This window comes from Podarcis muralis, chromosome 3 (genome assembly GCF_964188315.1).
Source record: "Podarcis muralis chromosome 3, rPodMur119.hap1.1, whole genome shotgun sequence".
Classification (NCBI taxonomy): Eukaryota; Metazoa; Chordata; class Lepidosauria; order Squamata; family Lacertidae; genus Podarcis; species Podarcis muralis.
Window position 1 is genome coordinate 104,797,938 of NC_135657.1, and position 22,967 is coordinate 104,820,904.

Below are 22,967 nucleotides of genomic sequence, written 5' to 3' on the forward strand. Positions count from 1 at the left end.
TAAAACGTTAGACATTAAAAATTTCCCACTAAAGAGTTGCCTTTAGATGTCTTCTAAACGTCAGATAGTTGTTTATTTCCTTGACATCTGATGGGAGGGCGTTCCAGAGGGCAGGTGCCACTACTAGGTTTTGTTTTGGTGTTGTTTTTTTGTAAAGGAAGCATCTATAATAGTTTTTACTTTTTTTACATAATCAAATGAAGTTTGTGGGCCATACGTGAGAGGATGAATTCTGCCAAAGTTCAGAAGGTAGCCATGTGGATATTCTGCAAGGGCAGACTTTGCAGTTTGAGGATGGATCAAAAATGGGAATCGCTTCATCTCTCCTGATGTATTGTGGACAATTTGTCTGAAAACAGCACACATTAGAGAGGTGCCCCTAGGTAAGAAGCCTGCCAAACTGCAGATAAATCAGTCCACTACGTTTTTGCAATCTTCTTTAAAGTTTACTTTTGGGGAGCTGGGTGGAGAACTAAAAGGGATTGAATTAGATCGTCTCCCCCTCCAAAATGCTGAGACTGGAAAGTCAGGGCAAAATCATCCCCTTTGGCTTGATCTGTTAGTCACAGCAAATCTCCCCCACCCTACCTCACCCCTCCCCTTGCACCCATTTTCCTTATATGAGAAGCTTGGAGACATTGGTTTTACTTTTAGCAGAGACTTGTCTGTAGTATTTTGTGTGTGTGCCTGAGGCATCCTGACACACTTCAATATGTGGCCTCAACTTTGACCCTTCACACATGCTTCTTAAAGGTCCTCCTTTACCCCCAGACAAGCCTAGAATCCCTCCAGTGCACTCTGCTTAGCTGAGGATTTATCCAGAGCTGATGACTGATCCTGGTTTCCATCTGGAATGAATGAGTTTGCCAACACTGCATTTGTTATTCCATAAACAATATTGTAGCTGGTTTTGGGAAGCTAGACGGCCTAGTGAGCTTCTGTCCTACAAGTTTGGCACTATGCAGACATATTTCCCCTCTGGGCCAGCCGTGTTGGAATGAAACTCCCATAATTCCTGACCGTTGCCTATGCTAGCTGGGGCTGATGGGAGTTGGTCTAATATCTGAAGAGAACCAGATCATGGCCTATCAAAATGGCAGAGCCAGAGCTAGTTATGAGGTGGCTGCCTCAGGCAGTTGATTTTGGATGTCACGGAAGGCCTGCAAATAGCTACGTCGCCACTGTTATTCTATTTTTACTGCCGGAAATATTTTCTTATCCCTAACAGAAATATACTAATGTTTATTGCCCTTTCCCATGTTATATTCTCCTTGTGGTGCAGAGCTGAATCCTTCTAATTTCCCATCTCCATTTCCCTTTCCTGTTTCCTTTGACCTGTTGGTGTCTTCTAAGAATGAGGCTCGCAGTGCAAGTACTTCTGCCATGAACCCACAAAAACCCAGGGTGGGCCCTACTAGGCTCTGCAGTGTTCATGCTCAGACTCTGTGCAAGAACATGTTAGAGTGAGTTTCCATTCCCACAAAGAAACCACAGCCCAGCCCACTGATCTGGATTATTAAGTGGTTCAAGATCTGGTTCCAAAAGCCAAAAATCAATCATATCTATTAAACCTTCTGCACCTGGGAGAAAGTAGAACAATGCCCCCTTCCCCATATCGAACTGTTTTTAGCACATTCCTCATCAAAAGCTGCTGCCAAATATTTACTGCCATTTTCTGAAGGGAGAAGTCCCCGATTTTTTTTTTTAGTGGTGTGACCTTCAGCTTTATTGACCATGATAAAATGCACATGCCAGTGCTACCAAAATGCTTTATTGCCCTGCATGAGATAAGCTAAATTACATTCGCTCTCCCAAACTACCGAGCATTCTTGATGGGAGCCTGAAGCATTTCTATTAGGAAACGGCAGGTGCGGGCCAGGAATTAGTAGATGGTTGCCATTTCGAGAAATATTTCACAAAGACCGCCGTCTGCGTTTGACCTTCCCATTGAGCTGCTTATCACAGCCAATAAACCCTGACTCATTAATTAGAGCTGCCCTCCAAACTGAAGGTGCTTCAGACAACAGAGTTTGAAATGGTAGGACTTGCTGGAGTGCATAGAACAGGCTGGCTGGGAGCGAAACAACATCTCCTACAAAGCGACTGTATTTCCGGGTAGGGGATGTTATCAGCGTTACATTCATAATTGCTTGGTGCAGCATACAAATTTACCCAGAATACTGCTCAGTTTGTTAGGAACCAAGTGCCATTCCCCAGAGTAGCTCTTCTCCAGCTAGGAATGCCAAATGAGATTCTGAGCATATGTGGCTAGCATTCGGCAGTTTGTAAGTGAACTCGTGGAAGTTTCTTAAGGCGACTTTTCACTCCTGATGAAACTCTCATTGACTGCTGTGAAAATACAGTGGTACCTCGGGTTAAGAACTTAATTCGTTCCGGAGGTCCGTTCTTAACCTGAAACTGTTCTTAACCTGAAGCACCACTTTAGCTAATGGGGCCTCCCGCTGCTGCCGCGCCGCCAGAGCACAATTTCTGTTCTCATCCTGAAGCAAAGTTCTTAATCTGAGGTACTATTTCTGGGTTAGTGGAGTCTGTAACCTGAAGCGAATGTAACCTGAGGTACCACTGTATAGGGCTATTCAGAAGAGGCCTCCCTCCGTCAGTGTAGATAGCCAACTTGTGGAGGGGACAGCTGGAGATTGTCCACTGGCTCCCATAATGTCCGTACATTTGAGTGCAATGCCAGGAATGAGAGCTTATGAACCTCCCACTATATCCAAATGGGCTCACTTACCCAGAGTTCTCAATGAGTGGACAGTGAGGGAGACTGTAGGGTATAGTGTTGTGATGGGTAGGGGCAGCAATTGTGGCCCATTAATTCTTCACTTGTATAGTGTATACCTGGAGGGCTAGAGTGCACCAAGCCTTTGTGTCAGCTGCAACAGGGCCAGCTGTTCTGCAGGTCCAGATGATATTTTGTATTAATTGTATATTCTCTATGAAATGCCTGTTGGTTGCAGTGAATGACATACCCAGCAAGAGCAGGCTTTGGTTTCTCAAATTTCAGTGGCACCCTGTCAGGAGTAGGTCAGCAAAAAACAACAACACTGGTGTCAGTGAAGTTAACTTTATTCAAAGAAACCCAAACAGCATAGGCCTAGTAGGTCTTGCCCCAGTGAAACAGTTGGAAAGACAGAATGTCCCTGCCTTCCCACCATTCTCTAAGGCTCCTTCCCCAGTAGCCTAAGGCTCCATTGTCTTGTCTCTTGTTGCTTCACCCTCTACATTTCTCTGCATGTTCTGGGAGACCAGAGGGAAGGGGAGCTGGTCGCAGCAAGTAGGGGAGACTCCCTGGATTCTTCAGCAGGCTGCCTCATTTCTGTATCTTGGCCCCCACTCCTCTCCTGCCTCCGATTCTGGACTTCTCTCTGCCCCAGCCTCTTAAAGGTAAAGGGACCCCTGACCGTTAGGGAGCCGGCGTACAGCTTCCAGGTCATGTGGCCAGCATGACTAAGGTGCTTCTGGCGAACCAGAGCAGCGCACGGAAACACCATTTACCTTCCCGCCCGAGCGGTACCTATTTATCTACTTGCATTTTGATGTGGTTTTGAACTGCTAGGTTGGCAGGAGCAGGGACCGAGCAACGGGAGCTCACCCCATCACGGGGATTCGAACCGCCATCCTTCTGATCGGCAAGTCCTAGGCTCTGTGGTTTAACCCACAGCACCACCCACATCCCTGCCCAGCCTCTTACTACTCACTAAACCCTGTTACCTCTTCAGCTTCCGGCACCCCCTCCTCTCAGTCTGCCCTCTGCAGCCAGCCATACCACAACACCCCTTGCTTCTCGCCTTCCTTTCTGCTCAGTTCACTAGGTCATAGTTGCAGCTCTCCTGCCCTCAATCTACCTCTGTACCCAGATTACCTGACCAAGCAAATCAGCCTTTTGTTGGGTGAGATTCTATATTCTGTGGGTCAGTCAGTTCTCTTGATTCTTTCTTATAAGCCTTACCTATGACTGTTGACCCTGTTGTTCCTGGTTGTGTGTGTCTGGGGCAGGCAACTGAATTTTCAGGTTTCTATGGGATAGGTTGAAAGAGAAAAAAAACAAACCTACAGGTCATAGTCTGCATGCGTACAAGCACACCAGACACAAACAGGCTTCTTTCACTTGCTGAGACAACTCGTAATATTGAGTCAATTCTGAATTGAGCTGAAAGGAGTTTGCCTCGTCACTAATTCCACACCTGTGCTAACATCAGTGCCAAGCTAAGCATCTAATCACCTTTTTCTGTGGACTATAAATGCCATTTAAGCTATAACACTTTCTCAAAGGACTGCATCAATGCCTTTCTGACATTGGCGTGAGAAATTTCTAATAGAGAGCAGCAGCCTTATGCTGGGATTAGGGATGGGCAAATCTGTCTGTTTCAGTTTCCAAATTTTCCATTCTTGGAAAATTTCAGTTGTTCACATTTCCACATCAGTTTGCTTTTTTTAAAAAAAGAGGTCTCATGAAAATACACAAGCATTTTGGTGTGTATTTCTTCACAAATACAGAGTTTTGCATGCAATTTTTTCCTAATATGTACATTTTTTGCAAGGCAGTTTCCAGTAATGTAATGCAATTTTGAAAACTTTGAATATTAAAAGTGAACTGAGTCTAATCCCCTTGCTAGGATCCAGCAAGTTCACTCTAAAGTGCTGCTTTAGGGGCTAAACTGGATGTGCGTAACCACACAGATTAGAACAGAATGGAAGTATGCTCCAAAACCCAGGAGAAGTACTCTGGTGCAATTTCATGTCCTGAAAAGGTAATTTACACACACAGATTCAGATGGCTGTTGCTATGACTTATGCAAATATACAATTTACACAAATTTTGCAGGCATGAAACGAGTTGTAAGCATGCTTATTTGGAATTAAGTCTGCAGTGCAAAGCACACTTAGGGTGATAGCCAACTAAGTCATATTGTTATCCGCATGTGACTCGGATATTCTGGAGCACGGACTGGACACAGGGAGGCAAACACCAATTCAGGTTTTAAGCAGAGTTTATTTGGTTCGCATATGCAAAGCAAATGGAGCAGCGGAATATGTTCGCGATCTGCACACCCCAATCAGGGTGCACCCACTTTTTATGGACTGTACAAATAAACAGAGAGTGAAGCTTTACATTCTTATCCAATCAGGCTCTAACATTCCATGTTTCTCCTTTTGAAGGTTAGATTCTTAATTTACTCATTCTTGTTTGTCTGCCTGCCTTAGCCTTGCTCGTCTTGTAACAGTTGCATGATAACTGCATTCTGGAAGTTTCTATTTCTGAGGCCCTTCACTATTTTGAGTAGACCCATTTAAACAAATGGATCTCTTCTGAGTAGGATGATAGCTGCAAGAAACTGTTACGGTATTTACTAGTCACACTTAGGGTTAGGAAAAGGAAAGGACTGATACAGAAGAGAGGGGAGAAACAACAAATTCTTCTGTGGCCTGTATTTTGATATGAGCTGGGGGGTTGGGGAGAAATCCATTATTTTTGGAAGCTTGCCTCTCCTTTAAGGCAGGCTTTTATGCACTACCGAAGTCCATTTCTGAACTTGGCTTGAAAAAAGACACCTCAGGCATCCCTATCCCTTTTTTAAAACTATTTATGATTTTCAGGTTTGTCATTTCAATAATTTTATAGTCATTTTAACATTTAAAAACTTGTCTTCCTTCCCCCTCTTTCTGCGGTTCCTTAAATTTATTTTTAATATTTTCTGCATATCCAGATTAACTTAACTGGTTCATTTATTCATCTACTTTAAATATTATACTCTTAGGAAACTGCAGGTTGTTACAATAATCCTGCCAATGTTCTTGCCTGTTTACAGTTTGTTTGTAAATATTCAGGAAACCATTTCCATTCTCTTATAAAAAGTTTGTTATCTTGATTTCTTATTTTTCCGGTTTTTGTCCCCCCCCCTCCCCTATTTTTCAAATCTCCTTTACTTCCCCAAGGCATCCCTATCCCTGTTCATGTCTGTCCCAGATCCAAACATGGACACAGTAGAGGAAGCCATTATGCTCAGGGCCGGCCTGAGATGTTTTGCCACTGCAGGCAAATGCCCCTTCCACACAGCCCCACCTGCCCTGCAGATCTGTCCCGTCTTCCCGTGCCCACCATTGTTTCCACATTCACACTGACCCTGCCACTTCCCTCTCACCTGTGGCTGCACCCATGGCAGCAGTGAGGGCAATGGTGCTGTGGTGGGGCAGGTACAGCATTGGTGCAACTGGCAGTGGCACAACGGTGGGGGTAGAAAGGAGTTTGGTTCTACCGCCCAAGGCAAATGGCTTCATCTGGCCTCATTGAAAATGGCACACAACAGGCCTTCTTCACTTTCCGCTCCCTCCTTCAGGTGGCAGCTTGGACCATCTTCGTAACGCTGCCTTCTTTCCCATGGAAAGCCATTGGAGTTCCTAATGGCTGTTCTGCTCCCAACCAGTTTGGTGGGCAGGAGCTCGCCCAGAAAGGGTGACCAAGAGATGGAAATTCCACATTATCTTTACTACACACAACTCGTTGTTATGCTTGGTAGAGTGTGCTCTGAGGTTGCTGGGATAAGCTTGTGTTTGCACAGTTTGGAACACATTACACACACACACACACACACACACACACACACCATAGCTGTCAACCGTCCCTTATTTGGTGGGAAACTCCCTTATCCCAGCACCATGTCCCGCTGCTGTCCCTTATTGATGATGTCCCTTAAATTTCCCGGGTTTCAAAGGAAGCAGCTCCTTTCCCTCCCTCCCTGCTGGCCAGGGAGGAGGGAGGCTCCAACTGTGTTGCTTGGTTGCCCGGCCTGCCCCACTCCAGTCTCCTCTCACCAGCCTCGGCCCCCAGGAGCCCCTCCCTGCCAGGACTGGAGGGAGCCTCGGGTCCTTCCGCCGCCATCCTCCTCATGGCCACCGAACTGAGCGTCTCTGCCTGGGGCCTCCCCTCTGCCCGCTGCCAGATGAGATGGGCAGCCTGGTGCGGCCTATGAATTGCTGAGGAGCCTTGAGAGGAGAGCAAGGGCAACCATAGAGAAAGCAGTTCAGAGAGAGGAGGAGGAGGCGCAGGCGCGGGCAGGTGTTCCAAGGGCTAACCATAGAGGGGGAAAGCGGAGGAAGGACCACAAGCACTTCTCCCATAGATTTGTAGTGGTAGACTAGCATAGATGGTCTGATCTGCGGGTTTACTTCGGGCGCTATTTCCCCCCCCCCCTTCCTCCCGCCCCGCCTGATGGAACTGAGAGCTGCAGATAGAGCACGAGAGAAAAAATACAGAACTGCAGCAGCATCTTCGTAACTTGGACTTCATTTTGTGCGAAAAGTGGTTGCTGCTTGTAGTTATTTAATTGCAGTGTTTCATCAGCTGGTGTCTTGAGCAGCAACCTCTGAAAACGAAGGGCTAAAAACCGGCACTGCTCTCCAAAATTATCTGGTCCCTTTTAACTTCGTATTTCAGCTGATTGACTAAAATCCCTTATTTTGGCTGCTGGTCCCTTATTTTCGAGGCTGCTGGTCCCTTATTTTCAAATCTGTAAGTTGACAGCTATGACACACACCCACACACCAACCACATATCTGTCACTAGACACTGGTCCTACCACTGTCAGAAATGCAGAGCAGTTCTCATCCCGACTGCAAAGTTGTCCCCACATGCAGAATTTTGTTTTCCCTCGTGTGAACGAAGTCAGCAGTGGCTGACTGATGAGTCCCCAGGTGAAAACAAAAATGTTGATTATTTATCCCTGTGTGCATGACCTTATACTATGTACTATTGAATTTCATTATATTTCTATCATTCTGTTTTATAAGGTCATGGAATTTATTCTGCGTAACGGAGCAATTCTTCTCCCCATTTACAGTGGCTCCTAACTCGGTGTCATTCACAAATTTTTTCAGATCTCCTTTACTTCCCCAAGGTCACAACTGTATAAAATAATCGCTGAACAGTGACCCCAAGAACTCGGCTGGTTATTTATCTCAAATAAGATAACTTACCTTTTATCATAACTTTTGTCTCTTTTTTCAAACTATACCAGTATAGAGCTTCTTGTACATATGTTAATAACCACTTTCGCCAGTTTAAGGAATATTATTTCATGTGAACATGTTGTTCTTCTTCTTTGGCGATCACTTGTAGCCGAGTAAGATTGTCTTCCATAAACACAGTTTTAAAAGTGAGTCCGTAAGTGACTGTGGAGGCCAATTCTGGATCCACACGTCCTTCCACAGTGGGGACATAGGTTTCTGGGTGGGAGTTGATCACGGTGAGGGTTCGCCAAATGTTCCTCTTAGCTCGTTTTACCTTTTCGCCCTGAGTTCGTGCTTCATCAAAGCCCATGACACCTTTGGTAAAGGCTGCACTCCCAATTGTCAGTGTTTATACTACATTTTAAAAGATTTGCCTTGAGAGAGTCTTTGAACCTCTTTTGTTGACCACCAGCATTAAGCTTACCATTTTAAAGTTCGGAATAGAGTAGTTGCTTTGGAAGACGATAATCAGGCATCCAAACAACATGACCAGTCCAACGAAGTTGTTGTTGAAGAATCATTACTTCGACATTGGTGATCTTTGCTTCTTCTAGTACACTGGCATTAGTTCACTTGTCTTCCCAAGTGATGTGTAAGAATTTTCAGAGACACCACTGATGGAATCTTTAAAGGAGTTGGAGATGGTGTTTATAAGTGGTCCACATTTCACATTTAAGGAATATTATTTCATCCGATCATGGATTGGGTACTTTACTAAAGTGCAAATAGAGTAGTTGTGTTTGTATTTACTCCAGCAGAAAGTTATTTGTCATTTTGAAATGGATATTGGTCAGAACATGAGATTAACCAGAACGTTTGTGGTATAGAACATTAACGAGACATCAGCAGCAAGTTATAGGATTGACTGGAAATGAAGGGTGTGACTGCCCCAAAACTTTTGCAAGTGCAAACAGATGTGAAGGGATATTGTCTGTGGCCGCCTCAATAGCATCATGAGCATAACTCATCATGAATGCACAATAAAAAGGAGATCGGGTTGTGTCTGTGGTTCTCCAGAAGGTTTCCTTGAAGGAAGCTTGGGAGGTGAACTTTACTGGCATCTTGAATTAACACTATTCTGAATTAGTCCCTGGCTTTCCCCTATCTTTCTCCTTTTCTTATCCATTACTTGAAAGCCCTTTGGGTTCAGCACCTAGCACACCACTTGTGCTAAACAAATGAAGTAGCCAGAGCCTTTGGGCATTCACAAATGTTTAATAAAGTTGCTACTGTTTCTGACGGCATTCATATTACAATATCCAATGTTCTGAGCTCTCTTGAATATGGATTCGCAATGTTTCCCCTGATATACTGGAATCGTTACAGGAATCATTACAGTCATTGATCATGCACCCATTTTTGTAGCTTGTGGTATTGCTAGTACATGTTTTCCACGGAGACAACCCTACATTGTAGTGTCAGTGTTTGCTCACCTGAAATGCTAGGAGGCAGGTGTAAGAATGTATTATGTGGGAGTTAAAATCCCACTCTTTGATCACGGAGAAGGCTCACTTTGGCATGATTCTTTAGACAGTGTTTCCAGTCACTGCTTAATAGCATGTTTGTGATCTCAGACATTATCATTGAACTCATTAGCATCACTTCAATGCATAGTACAGCAGAAGGAGACGGTTGAATGAGGATATATTTTGCCTGGCTAGCTTGTTCAGTTACATGCTTAGCAGAGGAAACCAGAATTTGCCTGCTAAATCCAGGCTAGCCTGCAGGGGTAGAGCTGGATATACACTCTTTTGCCATGTATTTATAGCAGTCATAGGCAAACTCGGCCCTCCAGATGTTTTGGGACTACAACTCCCATCATCCCTAGCTAACAGGACCAGTGGTCGGGGATGATGGGAGTTGTAGTCCCAAAACATCTGGAGGGCCGAGTTTGCCTTTGCCTGATTTACCATATTTTTCGCTCTATAGGACGCAGTTTTTCCCTTCTAAAAAGTAAGGGAAAATGTGTGTGCGTCTTATGGAGCGAATCAGGCTGCGTGGTTTAGCCCAAAGCCAGAACAGGGAGACGGAGCGCTGCGCAGCGCTCTGTCTCGCTGTTCTAGCTTGGGGTTAGCTGCGCAAAGCCTCCACAGGGCAGCGGGGTGCCCTGCAGAGGCTTCAAAGGCTGTCCCCGAAGCCAGAACAGTGATCCCTTTTGCTGTTCCGGCTTCTGGGGTTCAGAATTTTTTTCTTCGTGCTTCCTCCCCCCCAAACTAGGTGCGTCTTATCGTCTGGTGTGTCCTATAGAGCGAAAAATACGGTATAGTATTAAATACCTACACGGCCTTCCAACAAGGATAGGGTCAGGGTGACTCAGACTTTAGGACAAGGCTATGAGATGCAGATGAAGTTGGAGATCCATCCCAAATCCTATTGTTTGTGTAGTCAAAAGTTTTCTTCAGTGACGAGTAGTTTGCTGTTTTTGCAGAATCAATGGTTGTGAATATATCAGAAATCTTTCCTCAGATCAAGGCTTGAGGCCAACCAAGCTTTATCTCAGCCACCAAGAGTCTCTGCCATTATTCTTGCCTATATTTGTCTCTCTCCATAGGGGAAGAACCCTGGGATTGAGGATTAGGCAGTTGGAGGAACAGGAACAGGCAAATCTGTCAGTTTCATTTCATTCAGTTTCTCATTTTCCTCATCACAAATTCCATGCTCCACATTCTGCAGCAATATTTGGGTGTTGTCTTTTACAGTGGCGTAGCGTGGGTTGTCAGCACCCGGGGCAAGGCAAGTAATTTGCGCCCCCTAACCCGTGGATTTGCACCCCCCTAACCTGTGGATTTGCCCTAACCCCAGATGTTGCGCCCGGTGCGGCCGGCCCCCCCTGCACCCCCCACACTACGCCACTGGTCTTTTAGAAAAAAATGTCAGTGCAAATTTCTTCAGGCAAAGCAATTTCCCCATATATGAGAGATGCACTGTTATGCGCACTTTGCCCTCTTACATGCATTTTTTTGTAAGCGTTACTTGGCTGGAGAACTGCATTGCAAAATTCAGAGATGTGCACATTTTGAAGGTTGGCTGTACTTTGGTTTGTGAATTGTTTTGGAAAGTGCAATTTTTGATAAGTCTGCCTTTAAATGTGAACGTAGTCAAATCCCTACTGAGGCCTTTTGAGCCTGTCTTCCGTGGTTTCGCAATTTGTACAAATCACTGGGTATTCTAACTACCTGCCTCCCCAAGTCATTTTATCTGTTCGGGGTGGACAGCACAGATAGTTGAGAGCAAGTCCCATTGAAATCAGTGGAAGTTGCTTTTGGCTAAATATGTAGAGGATCTGGTTGCAAGTGAGTGAACACTGATAGCAGGGGACCAGGGAAAACAATAAGAACAACCTCTTGGAATCCTGGGGATTGTTGTCGGGCAAGGGTGCTGAGAATTCTCTGCTAATGATCTATGGCTTTCCCCTTCCTTTTCCTAGAACTACAACTCCCAGGACAGCCTGGGGGTGAGGAAGTGGTGATTAAGCCAGTTGAACTAGTAATGTCTATGTAAGCTACATGTTGCTATTGCTACCCTTCACCCAAATTCTGGGAGCTTGTGTTCTGAAAAACAAGCAAAAGACTAAGTTCACCTGCAGATGGTCACTGTTTTGCAGGAGGGATTCAAGTGCACACTGGAGCCCAATATTTGTGCAATTAAAAGTGCATAAAATTGTTCCGTCACCTCAATGCAACAAAGCTACTTAAAAATTAACAACAGCTTTCTGCAGTTAGGTGGGGAAATGCCCTGAAAAGTGTGGGATAGAGAAATGATTAAGGGAAAGACATATAAACACCCCACAAGCAACCCACGATGAATGCTCATTGTCATATAACCACCCCACAAACAAATCAGAACAAAGACTCCACAAAGATTTGGCATAATTGCAGAACAGCTGCAATTATTGAAATGAATAGGTTACTTGATAATCTTAGAAATGGATTGAAAAAGGCCAGTGAAACCTGACATTGCTAGTTGAGAGGCTATTTGTCCCAAGTGTTTATGTTGAAGCAGAATTCGGATTTGGTCTCGCTACCAAAAGCAGCAGATTTTAATTTGGAAAGTAATAGGCAGGAGCTACCACTGTACAAAAGCAACCAGGCATTGCATGTCATGTAGCCATCCCAGCTGGATGGCTATGCAGCAATATCAAAAGTGCTAAATGTATCCTATGACCTTTTGCTCCTGCTCTCGGGCTCCCCATTTGGATGTATTTATTTTTCTGCAAAACAAACCACTCCGTGCCTCTCATTGTGTTTTATCTTGTGTTTAATTTAAATGGAAGATAGTCAAAGGCAAAGGACTAATTTGTCACACTGGGAAGAGAATTCTCAGTGAGCAACTAAAAAACTTTGCTGCTCTATTATCATTTTTTTAAAGGGATGCAATTATTATTTTGTTTTCCTGGAAGTGTTAATATGCTACATTATTCTTAATGGTAAACAACCTCTGCAGATCTTGAAGAAACCACCTAGCAGGGAAAGGGAGGGGGGCGTCCTCGTCTACTGCCAACACAATTGGCCTTACTCTAATTTAAGCAACATAGTCAGAGTTCACAAAAACTTGTCATAAAGCATGTTACAGAGAAGCAAAGAGTTGGAAGGAGCAAAAGTCTATCTAGGTCACTGTAGTTCAGGAATCAGGACATCCACCTACAGCCACATTTGCAGCATTTAGAAGTCCACGTCATATTTTTTCCCAGCAGTTCAAATGCACCAGAATCTGGCCTAGCCTTCCCCAACCTGGTGCCCTCCGGCTGTTTTAGAGTTGTTGTTTAGTCATTTAGTCGTGTCCGACTCTTCGTGACCCCATAGACCAGAGCACGCCAGGCACTCCTGTCTTCCACTGCCTCCCACAGTTTGGTCAAACTCATGCTGGTAGCTTCGGGAACCAACCATCTCATCCTCTGTCGTCCCCTTCTCCTTGTGCCCTCCATTTTACCCAGCATCAGGGTCTTTTCCAGGGAGTCTTCTCTTCTCATGAGGTGGCCAAAGTATTGGAGCCTCAGCTTCAGGATCTGTCCTTCCAGTGAGCACTCAGGGCTGATTTCCTTCAGAATGGATAGGTTTGCTCTTCTTGCAGTCCATGGGACTCTCAAGAGTCTCCTCCAGCACCATAATTCAAAAGCATCAATTCTTTGGCGATCAGCCTTCTTTATGGTCCAGCTCTCACTTCCATACATCACTACTGGGAAAACCATAGCTTTACCTATACGGACGTTTGTCGGCAAGGTGATGTCTCTGCTTTATAAGATGCTGTCTAGGTTTGTATTTGCTCTTCTCCCAAGAAGCAGGCGTCTTTTAATTTTGTGGCTGCTGTCACCATCTGCAGTGATCATGGAGCCCAAGAAAGTAAAATCTCTCACTGCCTCCATTTCTTCCCCTTCTATTTGCCAGGAGGTGATGGGACCAGTGGCCATGATCTTAATTCTGGCTTGGGATTCATCCAGTCCAGCCTTTTAGCTTCCCTTACTTCCAACCAAGGGACGCGGGTGGCGCTGTGGGTAAAAGCCTCAGCGCCTAGGGCTTGCCGATCGAAAGGTCGGCGGTTCGAATCCCCGCGGCAGGGTGCGCTCCCGTTGCTCGGTCCCAGCGCCTGCCAATCTAGCAGTTCGAAAGCACCCCCGGGTGCAAGTAGATAAATAGGGACCGCTTACTAGCGGGAAAGTAAACGGCATTTCCATGTGCGGCTCTGGCTCGCCAGATGCAGCTTTGTCACGCTGGCCACGTGACCCGGAAGTGTCTCCGGACAGCGCTGGCCCCCGGCCTCTTGAGTGAGATGAGCGCACAACCCTAGAGTCTGTCAAGACTGGCCCGTACCAGCAGGGGTACCTTTACCTTTTTACTTCCAACCAAGTGATACTGTTTTTGTCATTCTGATTAAGCATTTTGCCAGGAAAGATGAAATAACATAAGAAGTGCAAGGACACATGTAGTGCGACCGTGAAAATCCTGTATCCCCCGCACCTGCTCCTTCCACTAAAGATGGGTTTAAAAATAGCTGGGGATTTATGTGCACCTCAAACCAAACCTGAACAGTACAAAATCAACACCTTATTTGTGGTATAGGGTGGAATATATATTCAGTCAACAAGGAAGGAAGGATTGATTGGGTGGAGCTGTCAAGGGTAGTTGCAGGCAACACATGGGATGAATGGAAGAATTTTTGATGGTTGAATTGTTCTTACTCTGGGCTTTTAAACAGAGACACAAAAACCACAATGGCAGAAGGCTAGAAAAGGTAGAGTCTTTTTTACCAGCATTATCTCATTGAGGAAAAATGGCAAAGGAGCACTTTCAGTGTTCAACAAACCTCATCCCAAATCTGGAGTGGCTGTAGAACCAAGCTCTCATTGTATAATTTTCATTTAGCAAAGTAGATATGGCCTCCTATCATTTTGCCCCCTCCCCTGCCCCCCAGCTGTACTCATGCACATTTGTCCGGCAAGCGGACCAGGATGGGATTTCCAAGGGGAAGAAGAAAACTACTGACCCGAGCTGGAGGATCAGAATAACAAAGGAGTCTTACAATTATCATTGCACTGAAAACAGGGTAGCTGCGTTGATGGAACTTTTGATTCAGAGCTGTTTTGGCTGAATGGTTTTGCTTATGGAAATACTTGGGTTTCCTGTGCAGCTTGTTTGGCTTTCGTGGAAACGGCTTGCTTTAGACAGAACACTGTGAAATCTGTCGTATGTGAGGTTAGAGCAAAAAAACGACTCCAGCCAGGTTCTTATAACAATTTTGCCTCCCAAATTTGATGTGCAGGAAATTATTGTCATTGCCCATCAGCAGTAAGCAGGTGGATGTCTTTCTGCATCTGTGTTGAATGTGTTTGGATGTCTGGTGCTGTTTTCTTGCTGGCACGTAGATGTATGTGTGGCAGCCTCCTTGCTTGCTTGGAGGAGCTACAGTTCAATGGCAGAGCATCCGCTCTTGCACAAATATGGTCCCAAGTTCTAAATCCCAGACAGATCTCCCTGGACAGAGCCACCATCTGATACTATTAACCAGAATGAACTTCAGCGCTTCTCAAGCTTGCATCTCCAGTCGTTGTTGGACTACAGTTCCCATCATCCCACACTATCAGAACCAGTGGTCAGGGATGATGGGTATTGTAGTCTCACAAGAGCTGGAGACCTAAGTTTGAGAAACACTGATGGATTAATGGTCTGATTTGGTTTAAGACAGCTTGCTATGTTACACCTTTTTAGATTGTGTTTGTGTGGATGTGTTAGGGCTTGTCGATCAGAAGATCGGCGGTTCGAATCCCCGTAATGGGGTGAGCTCCCATTGTTCGGTCCCAGCTCCTGCCAACCCAGCAGTTCGAAAGCACGTCAAAGTGCAAGTAGATAAATAGGTACCACTCCAGCGGGAAGGTAAACAGTGTTTCCGTGCGCTGCTCTGGTTCGCCAGAAGTGGCTTAGCCATGCTGGCCACATGACCCGGAAGCTGTCTGCGGACAATCGCCCGCTTCCTCGGCCTATACAGCGAGATGAGTGCTGCAACCCCAGAGTTGTCTGTGACTGGACCTAATGGTCAGGGGTACCTTTACCTTTAACTTACCTTTCTCTTACAACTACTAAAAAACAGGGAAGTGTTGTAGGGCTACTATATTTGAGAAATTCTGGGGCTTCTGTTTTGGACCTAGGCCCATCAACTACCAGGTATGGGCTTGTTGCACATTTTATACTTCATAGTGTAGAGCATAGCATACTGACAATCCTACAGCTACCCTCTTCTTCCAGCCCCCTTGAGAAGGCAAACATCCCTTGTCTTACTTGAGAATTGAGTTGGCAAGTAACAAGCATCATTGGAGAACGTGTGGGATAAACATTGCCACTGGTAATTTTTCAAGAGCTCATAACTCTTTGGCATGTGCTCTTTCTCAGGATATGTGCCTCCCACCTGCCCTTCATGCAGACAAAGGAAACAAGCAAACCACCAACCATAAAACAAAATTTGAGCTGATTCAGGCAGCTGTCAAAGCACTTTGGGATGAGGCAGGCTGTTTCCTGAAGCATTGAATTGGTGTCTGAACCAATTCTTGTGATTCGTGCACACACTTCTGTGTTGGTACAGATTCAGATATTTCAGCAATACTTTTGATGATCTCAGGGTGAGAGTGTATTATTGGTGAAAGCAGCTATACTAAGGCCAGAACTTTCAACAGTGGTGAGAATTTTGTGCATCTTCCTATTTAAATAATGTTCTCTATAGTTTTTGCAATATTTTTCAATATTTGAATAATCTCCAAACATCATGAGCACTCTTTCTTCAGGGAAAACATCAATGACAATGTTGATAGGACTAAACTCAATGTTAAATAGCACAGAGCCCATGGAACACACATTTTGCAAATCTGGGAGGAACACAAGCAATTCAGCTTCAATCTCAGAACAAGTTTTATTCTGATTTTGTTTTTCACAAACATTTTAGTATGAAGGCATCATTTGTTAGAGTTTTCAGTTATGTATGGCACAGACAAAAGGAAAAGAACAGATTCATCAGCAAGTCCAGCATTTAAATGTCAGATTAACAAAAGAGGCTTGTGTTAACCCTATTTAGCAGTCTATATTAGAAGATATTTTGCAAGCAAGAGACTACATTTATTTGCATTGAAGTAAAAACATATTTTTGATCAAGAAAATTACATTTTTTTCCTGACTTTCTTTATATCACAAATGTCAGGGTAAGGCAAATCCTTGATGAATTGTATGATAAAAATCCTATTTCCCAAGAAAATATATCCAACATATTTTGCTAACTTTGTCATTTTAAAAGCAAAGCGAACATGCACTGCATATAGAGAAATGTCTTCTTTGAAATCAAGTGCATAAGCAGAACAGTGTTAATTCACAAAAGAGGCTTTTCAGTGCTTCAGGGAGAGATTTACAGTTAGCTGCAGTGAATAGTATGCGGTCCAATATTAGAGAAAGTAATGTCCCAGACATCTCATCTGTAAACTTTTTATGAAAAGGAAACTTGTCAATCATCAGAACAATTGCTAGCATAGAGTCTCCCCCCTCAGTGTAGAATGAGGACATGAAAAGGACACCTAGGAACAATAACGTTAAGATAATAGTTTTTGGATGCAAACACAAGTAATATAGGGCCTCTGTTCTCCATGTGCAAAGTATTGTGAAGGCAGTCAGGATGGGGGGGCGGTATATCTTTTAGATGTCAGTAAAACTTGGTGTTAATGTAAGAGTTCACACATTTTAATATCTTCTACGGAGCCTACTGTGCGTGTGTTTCTCTAAGCTCTAACAGAATCTACTCAGGCTGTATTAAGAGTGTTTTGTGTGCCGCGTTAGCTGAGAAAATGGGAATTGTATTATTGCCTGCATTATTTAGTTTAAAAACGGCCACCCCGCCTGACCCGAAAGCACATACAGCCCTACAGTCCCAAATGAGAAAATCATAAGTCACAGAGTCAAATCTGACACCAGACTGTTGCGATTTAATCGACCTTCCCCACCTTTGTCGTCTGAGATTCTGTGTTTGCTTCACACTTCGTGATAGCATCCTGAGGCACAACTTTCAGAAAGAAGCACCACTGTTAAGGAGGACCAAGGTTAAGTGGAAATGGCAATGAAATTACTGCCATGTGCAAGGGGGGCGGGGGGCGGATAGGCTCCAATCCAAGTATTTTGGTAGTTAATTATGTCGCGCACCTCTCCATCTTCAGTAGACGTTCAAACAGCTTTTCGTGTCTCTGCATATTTTTCTACATTCCTCTATTGTCTAGCCTGGTCCCCTTTTTGTCTGCTCCTTTCTAAAACTTAATCACAATGCTGCCTGAGGGGATTTAGATGCCAATAGGCTTTGGTTCTCCACTACATACAGAGATGAGGCTTTTTAGAGGAATAATTTGCTGCTGCTGTGCACTGGCTCAGTTGGATCCTCATGTTCACAGATACCACCTACAGGCACACTTGCCAAGCAGCACCAAACATATGGCTAAGGGTGGAGGCAGTAGGCATAGTCTGGATTTAACCCCATGCACCTCCAAGCTCATGTCCAGCTTTGATATTTTCTGCAGAATCTACTGTGTGTACTTCTAACTAAGCTCTTAAACAAAAAAACTACTTAGTCTGCATAAGCATGTGCCTGTATAGCACAAGCCAAAAGAAAATGGGAAACTATATTATTGCGTGCACATTGCTTATTTTCAAAAACACACGGGGAGGAATTCAGCTTCACTTTTCCGATTGTTCTGCCAGGAACCTGCCGGATAGAACCATCTCCCCTATCTTCCCCCCTATGTACTGTTCCAGGGGTTCTCCTGAACCCCCCACAACCAATTCAAGGGGTGCTTGGTGGGGCACGGGGAACCTCATTGCACAAGCAGCGGTTCTTCGACTGATGGGACTCCTTAGTCGAATCTTGCCCATACAATCCCATATGGGGAAAAATTGGCTCACATGATGTAACATTCCAAATTATGGCTTACTGGGCTTCTGGAGAGTTCACAGTTGCTTTATTATTACGTATTTATTGAATTTATATACTGCTTTGTTCCTCTCCGCTCTCTTTTTTACTGCCACGTCATGTAGTGCTAAGCCAAAGCTGAGCATATCAACTCGACTGAGGGCTCGTCCACACTTCTGCTTGCCCCATGTGGTTTCCCCCTTGCCTCTCTCCTTTCCTGGGCAAAACCTGCTCCTTGGTGCTAAATTGGAGGCAACATCAATCTGGAGAAAACCCAAATTGCTGTTTGCTCCAATTGAGCATAAAGAGTGGTTTTCCCTAGAGGAAGGCAGCAGGGCAGGAAGTGTGGATAAGTAGTGAGGCGCATGTGAGTCACTAAAGGGCATCATTTAGGTAGCCCCATGTGTGGGATTTTTAAAAAGCCCCACCATCTCTCTTTTTATGCATGGGTCATATTGGGCAAGGTAATCCATTCTCTGAAGACTGCTTCTACATGCAGATTGCCTCTGCTAATTTGGGGTGTGTCTTGTGACGTATAGCTTGCTAGTCCTTTGATCACAGTATGTGGAATCTCCCAGAAATGATAAATCAACACAAAGAGAAAGGAGGTGGGGCAGAAAACATAAAAAAAGATACTTCTGATTCCAGTTAGCAGGAATGGAAAAGAAGAGGCACAGGAGCTCCACAGGTATAATGGGAGACTAAAATACATTCTTACTAAGTATAGCAAAATATCAGACGACATGGATTTAAATGTAACCCATACAATTTATTATACAGGGAACCTAGGTTCATATTAATGCTGATTATATTAATGCCTGTGTGATTCCAGATGGGGAAAAAATCTTACTTTCTGGACATCACCGCAACGGATGGTTGAAAATGATGGTTGAAAACGGATGGGTGAAATTAGCAATAGACGATGCCATCTTTTCATAGCACAGTGTTTCTTCCCCCTGCCCATACATAAATGTTGCTTAATTGGCAACACAACTATAGACCACAATGGAAACAGCAGCCTTGGCTTGGTAACCCACCTACGTGGCATGCGGTAAACTAATTCATATTTCCATATACAATTGTGGAAGCTTAAAATATGTTTACAAATTCAAGTTGGCAAAACTGGAAGAAAAAGAGTAGGGCTGATAGATTTTAGCTTAATTTCACACACACACACACACACACACACACACCCTACACCTTTATTGTTTGGGGTTGTTGCTGTTGTTTTGAAAATTCCTAAAATTATTTTAGGACTGTGGAGGATGGTGTCTATGCATAATAAGTTAAACCAGAATCTCATAATGTAAAAACATTCCTCTAATTGTTTTTAACAGCAGTTGGAAAATAGTTTTCAAAATATCAAACCATGGACTCATGCTGTGTGTTCTTTCAATCTTGCAAGTAGGGTATCATTTTAATTTACAGTGTGGTTGAAAAATGAATGTAAAATTCTTGTTTTTAAGTCGAGCACAGCATTTGCGAGCAGAACAGATGACATATGGTACAACATTCGTCACCAAATAACTGTTAATTGCATTTTTATGTATTAAAAAGTGTGCATATGCAGTTGAAAATATAACAAGAGTTGACAAGAAATTGTTAAAGCCAGAAGCCACATTTTATAATGTGCTAGATGCAGAATATCAGCTCTCCCTCTCATCAGAGGGCACCAAAAGTGATAGTAATGTTCCGTATCTAACTGACCATTACTAGACAATAAAATATAGGGCCATGTGGCAACACAATTGGGGTACAAAAATGTTTCATGCCGTGAGTAGTTTAGCAAAGGATTTGCTAACGACGGAAATTGATTGTCATATGAAAAGTCAAGTTAGTCTAGAAACTCCATGAGTAACCTCATGAGTAACCCAAGAGTTTGCCCATGAGTAACCTCATACATCCATGAAGGATAACTTAAAATGCACCCGACAGCCAATTCAATTGTCCCTACATGAAGTGTACTGAAAAACACAGGAGTTGCAATGCTTGCAAGCCTCTTATCAGATGGATTGTCTCAATCATATGGAGAATCTCCATATGGAAATATTTTCCAACCTCTGGTTTACATAAGGCTACCTGCAGGCAACTTCAGCAACACCACAAATGTTTGTTTGAGCAGATTCCACATGGAAGCAGTAATATCTGACACAAGGGTCCTGAAATCTCCATTCACACGCCTCCATTCACACGTTTCTAGTTCTTATACTTTTCCCGCTGCCCACAGAAAAGTATAACAAGCCGAACACTACGAGGCTCCGGCCTTGACAGGCTGACAAGTACCAGTATGGCAAAGGATACGAACATTCCCCTAGACCTCTAACAACGTTTAAAGGTCATTCGCACATGTTGCCTTGAAGAGGCATTAGAGCTGAGAAATAATATTTAGGGTGTGTGTGTGTGCGCGGACATATTCTGCAGAGGGGCTTAGATTTTCAAAAGAAGATGAAAAACATACAGGGTTGAAGCAAAGAAGATTGAACCAGGACATCGTAATCAAAGTAAAGAAGCTTCATGTTGTGTACTGAACAAAGAGAAACAAATGTAAAGGATCCTTATCCTTAGTCCCCCTCCCCCCCTCCCCGCACTCTCCTTGGTGTGCTGTTGTCTGCTAGTCATAAAGTTGTCATATAGTGCACCAGTGACTGCAGTTCTTGTTCCACTCTCCTCTTCTCTTCTTCTCTCATCATGGTCATCTGCGGGGATGGAAATCATAATCATAATCATAATCATAATAAAAAACCCATCTGGTTGGGTTTCCTCAGCCACTCTGGGCGGCTTCCAGCAGAACACTAAAATACAAAAACCTATTAAACATTAAAAGCTTCCCTAAACAGGCCTGCCTTCAGATGTCTTCTAAAAGTTTGGTAATTATTTTTCTCTTTGACATCTGGTGGGAGGGCGTTCCACAGGGCGGGTGCCACTACCAAGAAGGCCCTCTGCCTGGTTCCCTGTAACTTGGCTTCTCGCAGCGAGGGAACCGCCAGAAGGCCCTCGGTGCTGGACCTCAGTGTCTGGGTAGAATGATGGAGGTGGAGATGCTCCTTCAGGTATACTGGACCGAGCCCGTTTAGGGCTTTAAAGGTCAGCACCAACACTTTGAATTGTGCCCGGAAACGTACTGGAAAGAAAGCAACTCATCATGAAATTACTGTAATGTCACAGAACTCCTGTAGAGCACCGATGATGTACTTTTACCTGTGTTTTCGGAAGGCTACTTCTGACATTACATTTTAGTAGTCCTGGCTTTGCAAATATGTGGAGGAAAAACTGAGGAGCAGCTGCCTCCTGGACCCTTCTGTTGGGTGGTTTGGCTCTGGCCTGCATTCTGCACCATCAAACTTTCCGGCTTAACTTAAGGATTTCTAATTTTGGAACTGGGGCATAAGCTTTTTTCCATATACAGTGGTACCTCAGGTTAAGCCCTTAATTCGTTCCGGAGGTCCGTTCTTAACCTGAAACTGTTCTTAACCTGAAGCACCACTTTAGCTAATGGGGCCTCCTGCTGTCACTGCACCGCTGCTGCGCGATTTCTGTTCTCATCCTGAAGCAAAGTTCTTAACCCGAGGTACTATTTCTGGGTTAGCGGAGTCTGTAACCTGAAGCGTATGTAACCCAAGGTACCACTGTAGTTTTCAGGTTGTATGCTATTCACTAAGAAGTTACTGGGACGTTTTCTCACCTCTCTGCAAACTTGGTGTAAACAAATCGGGATGGATGCTCAAAAAGCAGTAAGTCCAAGTAAGGAGTTAAAAAACATTAACAAAAAAAGTCCTAAGCGTGTACCAACAGCAGCCAGCTTTGTCTTATGAATGCTGGTCACACAGGTGCAACAGTGGGACAAATTGTAATTAATTGTAATCGGGTTGCACCGTTTTTTGTGGGTGGAGATGCTTGTCTCACAGTGAAATGAGCATGGCAGTGAGCTAGTAGATGCATATTACAAATGCAGGATTTGCTATCCTTTGTGACATCCATATTTTTAACCACCAGCATTACCATGAACTATTGCACTTAATTATGAGGATGTTAGAAACTGATTATCACAGAGTAATTAAATGGTGAGCTTGCATCCAAAGCATTATTAGCATCAGTTATTAATTTTGAATCACCTTGAATTATCTTCGTGGTGCATCATAAAGCTTATGCTTCCTTTTTTTGATTAGCTTTGTGGGAACTGAAAGGAAGAGAGTGATCTCATCTGCTTAGAACGTGTGTTTCTAGCCGTCACAAAGTTCTAATCTTTTGCCTACTTGCTATTTTTAAAAGCTTCTGCGGGCAAAAGTGGAAGGACTCTGAGAAACATCACATAATGATATAAATATGAATTAGAGATAGCTTTTTGTTTTGTTTTTTAAAAAATGGCTTATTCAATTAGTGATTCCTTATAGTTTCTTTAGTGCAGATGACAAAAGCTTTTTGATCAGACAAGGCGATAACACTAGACTCTGTAAAAGGTTTGCAGTGAAAGGGATTATTTGTTCTGAAGTTTTCCCCATCTTCTTGAGCTTTTTTCT

General features: G+C 43.9%; 1 protein-coding gene and 1 long non-coding RNA gene across 6 annotated transcripts in view; one reads left to right on the forward strand and one right to left on the reverse strand.

The window, feature by feature from the left end:
• Window positions 1-22,967, forward strand: part of LOC144327315 (uncharacterized) — an 87,202-nt gene that overhangs the window by 59,291 nt on the left and 4,944 nt on the right. The window lies entirely within an intron of this gene.
• The window catches only part of MACROD2 (mono-ADP ribosylhydrolase 2), a 997,146-nt gene continuing 990,582 nt past the window's right edge, over window positions 16,404-22,967 (reverse strand). For all 5 annotated transcript variants that reach the window (XM_077926445.1, XM_077926442.1, XM_077926444.1 and 2 more), the window contains one exon: window positions 16,404-21,146. The gene's annotated coding sequence lies outside the window, so the exon portion shown is untranslated. The remainder of the gene's footprint in view (window positions 21,147-22,967) is intronic.